Source organism: Cryptomeria japonica, chromosome 5, assembly GCF_030272615.1.
Source record: "Cryptomeria japonica chromosome 5, Sugi_1.0, whole genome shotgun sequence".
Classification (NCBI taxonomy): Eukaryota; Viridiplantae; Streptophyta; class Pinopsida; order Cupressales; family Cupressaceae; genus Cryptomeria; species Cryptomeria japonica.
In genome coordinates this window covers 184,578,362-184,584,482 of record NC_081409.1, presented here as the reverse complement: position 1 = coordinate 184,584,482, position 6,121 = coordinate 184,578,362, and positions in this window count along the sequence as shown.

Here is a 6,121-nt window from a genome sequence, read left to right as displayed (position 1 = left end):
ATTATTCTAACAATCCATATAACATGAAGTATCAAAGTCACACAGAAATCCAGAGAACATAGATGACCATCACATCCCAAAAACAAAAATTGACCAACACCAAAGGGGTCTAAACCACACATAGAAAACTAAAAAATATAAAGTCTGACAAGCCAAAAGAGAGGGCCACTACAGGTCTTCCAATAATTCATGGAGAAACTAAGACTCACACCTAAACTAAGAAACTAAGACTCACACCTAAACTATCATTTACTATCAACATATCACCGATTAAGATAAGGAACTTGGGATGGAAGGATTTCTCACACACTTTTCTACTTCAATAAGGAGATTGGAAAGACGTTTCAATCTGGCTTCAACTAACTCCTTCACTTTCTAGAAATTTTTCACCACATCTTCTTTCTACCTTTGAAAATATATAAGGTCAGATTGAAAAGAGTTTATCTTCTTTCTCTGTTCACCATCTCTATCACTGAAAATGTCAAATGATTTACCCATGAAATTCAATTTAGACTCAATGGAATCAATTTTAGCTTTGAAATGTTTCATAGTTGTAGGCTATTGAAGACAATACTTATATACTTAGATTCTTCTCCAATACAATCTTTCATTTCTTTAATGCATTTAGACAATCTCTTTTGAGCATAGGCACACCTTGTAATGCCCCGCCAGGAAACCCCGAAGGGATAAAGCTAAAACACAAGAATAGAGTGCAATAACTTTTTCTTTTTTTAATGTTACACAACATTAAGATACAACAAGGTATCAAAGTTCAAATTACACAGCGGAAGACATCAACTAAAACCTAAAGAGTTTCCCAACATGATTACTTAATTACACATTTAACTTAACTCACACTAATAAATCCAATAAGTTGATTATCTTATAACGAGATAATTCTTAAACAAGGATAATTTCTTTCAAATAGATGAAAATATAGTTCACAACATAAGGTTCATCCATTAAGATTTATCTATACCCTTCATTCAAACTTTCATTAGAATTTAAGTCATGCATCTAATTTAACAACACACTTGGATTTTATCATAAACTAATGAGATCTTTCCATGCATACTTAATTTCATTAACAATAACTGAATGCATTCTATTGTTCAAAACTACATTATTTCATGATCCAAATTACAACATTTAAAAGACAACTGCATACATGCATTTAAGAATAATTTCATCTAAACCACTTATACATTCTAACATGATGTCATCCATACACGCTAAAACTAAAAAGGAAACATAAGAGCATAAGCATCACATAACACCAAATTGATCTCGGATTTCACACCTAAAGGGCTACATCTCCGGGTCTGCTCAACTGCAAGACCCCTCTGATAATTAAATAAGTTCATGATACATAAGGTTCTCATTATTTATAATCCTGCCATCAAGGCAAAACATAACCAATATACAAACGACCACATCGGTCAATAAATACATAAACGATCCCTGAAAAGGAAAGGATTTAGCTGAACATAATCGAAGCTAATACAAGGGTCCACTGAAGCATTTGCAAACTAAGTCATCGCAACCCAAGGTATAGCATGAGACCAAGTACCCACAAGGGCATAAGCAACAAGATGACTCCACAAAAGTGCTCCTTTCAAGACAATACAACCACACACTAGCGAACGTAGGGACAAGTGTCATCACACAACCTGGTATGGTTACCATGGTAGGTCTTCATAGGTTTTGGCCCCATACAATGGGTTACCTTAGCAACCTAATTTGAACCTCCAGCCGATCCAAGCCTCATGTGGACCCACAGATCCTCTCACGAAGACAAGGATGATGGTTTACCATTTCAGGCCTTCTCACAGCATGTCGAATCTGTGTTAGCACTCGTCCCATGTGTGAGGCACAATTATCTTACTTAGTGATTCATTAACTAACACTCTAATATACTATTAGGTTATCACTTATTAGACACACTTCCGATGGGTTACCCAACAGCCACTTTGGGTGCGGTCCCCAATCGAAAGCCACTTTCCCATACGACACTAGACCATACTCAAACGAACTCAAAAATCAAGGAGTGCACATGGTCAAACAAACAGAATTCAAAATGGAGGAAACAACCATTTGGTCAAACACGACTTCATATGAGGTGCACTGACAGACAGTACTCTAACTAGAGACCTGACCAACTATGGTCAACCACCAAACATCATTCGACACCCGCATAAAGGATAAGACCAAATACAACACCACCGCAAAACAATAGTCAAACTCGAGACCGAGGATAGAAACAGGTACCCAAATCAACCATACGATAGGGTCCAAACACACAAATCAAGGTTTTGTCATTACTTTAAGCAAAAGCGAATACATAAATTAAACTTGCAAAGGCAATAACCGGTAGAGACAATCTTTTCCCATATGGATTTAAACATTAAATGTCGATTAAGTTTTCTAAATGATCTAAGTTAGATTGCAGTTATCTACCTCATCTAGGTACAGGTCATTCTGGGTTTTCTAACCCTCTAAGTTTGTTTGCATCAAAGCATAACATAAATACATCAATATGAGTTTTTAAACCAAGTTCACATGAATATAATTAAATAAACATTAACCGCATAAACAAGATATTTAATCTTCAAGTAATACATCATTGCCATACTAGCTCAAAAATAATCTTTCCAAATTCGTCTTTTCCAGAGCCTAGTTACATTATACAGATCAAGGAAACATGTACATATAAGGAACCCAAATAAAGATAGTTCGTTCCCAACTTAACAATTATTTCCTTACACATATATAGAAAATTACCAAAATTAAATATTAATTACTATATATTTATTAATCCGCAATTAATAAAATCTAAGCAATTAATAATTAATAACCAAATAACAAATTAAGTATCTAATTAGAAAAATATGCATTATTAATAAAATAGAATTTGAAAATTAATTAATGTATATTGCCACTTATACAATTAATTAATTACAAAATAATCATAATTTATTAATTAAATGTCATATTTAAACTTTATTAAAAACTTAATTTAAAAATTTACATTTAAATAATATTAAATATATATATATATATATATATATTTGCAAATAAAAAAATATAAAAAATAAATAAATTTATAATTTAAAAAAAAAAAAGCAAAGAGGCAGGGGGGGTTCACGTGGACCCCACGTGGCCCCCATGGTAACTCACGCTAGCATTGGTAGCGTTGCTACCAAATGGTAGCAAGCTACTAGCTTTGGTAGCGCTGCTACCATTTGGTAGCAATTCGCTACCATTGGTAACACTGCTACCAACTGGTAGCAGTCGCTACCCCTTCCCCACCTGGTGGGGTTTTATTCCCTACCACATGGGGTTTTATGTTTTTTTTTTTTAATTTTTTTAAAAAAAATATTTACTGTGAAAAAAAAACACAGTCACAAAAAAAACAGTCTCTCAAAGACTTTAAAAAAAATTAAATTTTTTTTCAGAAAGCATGGGTTTTTAACATTTCCCAAATACCCAGATTCAGGAAGGAAAATCTCTCCAAGACAAAACCATACTGGCAAGATAATAAGGATTAACATCTATTATCCAAACCCAGGCAGATTTTTCTGATTAAAGCTTGAATTTGAAAGCATTAATTTGGAATTTACACAAATTTTCATTGCAAACAGCCAATTTCAAGTTTATTTTTTATTTTAAAACACCTAGAGCAACCATAATCTAAACTTGGAATGGAAACACAACAAGAAGGGATTGGATTGGAATTACAATTACAACTGTTTCATTTTCCCCCAAATAGATGAGATTTTTTTTTAATCTTCACAAACATATTTCTCCATAAATCCAAAATAATTTCTTTAAAACAAAGAAACCAATGAAATTAACCAGAGGCCTACCTGGCTCAGCAATCCTGGCAAGATTGAAGAAGAGCCCAATTCTCCAGCTCAAGAAATTCCTTCTCCTCCCCAAACACCCAAATTTTCCCATCCAAAAATATTTTCCAAAAAAATTAATCTCCCATATTTTTCCAAAAATCTAGGTTAAATGGGAGAAGTTTGACCAAAAAATTTATTTTTGGAATTAAAATATTTTATTTAAAATAATTCCTCAAAAATCATTATTTTCCAACTATATCAATAAATTAACTTGCTTTTCAATTTAAAAATCGATTTTTCCAAATAATTGAAATTAACCTTTCTATTTCCAAAATGCCAAGAAGATAAAATTAATTCTATTTCAATTAAATTTAAATCTTTCTTTTCCAACAACATAAACATAATAATTTTAACATTAAAATTAACCATTTAATTGAACTTGCTACCAACCTGAATTGGGCAATTCAATTAACGATTAATCACATAAAAAGGGAGCCTATTTAATTTAGTCCCCAAAATACTAATGCGAAAACACACATTAAATCAAATTAGAGATTAAGGATTAATTACTCAATTTAACCACACACAAAACACACAACCCAAGAAAGTCAAACGAATAGATGACCCGCAAACCCAACCAAAGGGAGTACCGACGACGACTGATGACGCTCACTTGAGCACGACTATGGTCAAAGGAGGGTCTTACGACCACTTAATCCAAAATCTAAGAACCAAAGAGGTACACTCAAACCTACGAATTCAAGAGGAGACGAACCTCGCACTCATGTGGTGTTGTACTTGAAATCTCCTGCAACCAAGAGTCATACATGCATACATATATATAAACTTAATGAAAGTATTAGCCTGAGATAGTAACATGAAATAGGATAATTAATAACTCTCATATGAATTGGTGTGAAAACCACATTAACAGGTATGCACTAAATCAAAACATCTGACTATAACATTATATTATGATAAACTAACCAAGGTCAAACCGAGATTAGAAATTGATTAGGGTAGGGGAACTACATTCTTCCCCCCAGGTTTCGACTTACTCCTGGAAGTCGTAAGGCTAGATGGAGAACATGTCGCACGCATTAGCCCTGAAACTCATTCAACAAATATCAAATTGCACATAAGAATCTTTCCATAAATAAATGAAACATTATTGCTAAATCCTTTGCGAATGCCATTATCCATTGGCAAGATACATCTAAATCCATGCGTTTCTTAAAATATTCTAGGAACTATCTATAATCATAGTAGAGATACAAGAATCTTCTCCCTTTCATTACACCAAGTTAAAGCATTAAAAGAGGTAAGCAAATATTACCATACTCATCTATCAAACATGACAAGAAAACATGCCATCATGATCAATTTATTTTACCAATCCATCTTTATCATAAAAATTTATCGTATAGAACTAGATTCAAAATTCAAATTCTACAACCAAGTTAACTTTCATGAAATAAGAGCAACGTAAATAACTCAATTGTTTACACTTGCCAGACACACAAAAACCTTTCCAATGACTATGTCCCATAACATAGTGACAAGTTAACACAATTTACTCCATGATTACACATAATAACCATCCACATAACTAGAATCCACAACTCAAAAGGCCACATGTGAGCATGTCTAATGCTCGGTCAAAGATAACATGCATGATCAACATCTCTATGCCTAATCTCAGAACAATAATATGATCATAAATATCCAATATCTCACTCAAGGCTCGATGGTGCTAGGCACACCATAGCAGTGTTACCTTCCATACAAGACCTTCATGAACATCCCTTGTTGAGTAAGGTGGTTAGCCTCCAAGAGATAGTCACCACACATAGGTAGGTAGTGGATCCTAGCTACATCACAGCTTCACATACCCCCATCCTAAAGGTTCCTTACATCTACTTCCTCGTACACACTGTACCAAAACCATCTCATACGTCCTTGGAGATGAATTTCACATTTCAACACAAGACTAGCATATGAAAACAATAAGGATAAACCAGTTTAGATACCAAAGTATAGATGAATAAAGATAATAAATCATCAATTCCAACAGTAAGGCAAGAAAATAATCTGGAATTTGCAACACCAAATCAAGAATGCAAAAGATCACAAGATCTTGGCTAAACCTTCAAAGTCAAAGTAAAATAAATTGCTAGTCCCCAAAGGAATAATAAGAATATCACAACTGCACATAACATCACTATATGACTAGCATCTAGCCACCAACGAGGAAGGAAGGAACAATCGTCTAGCCA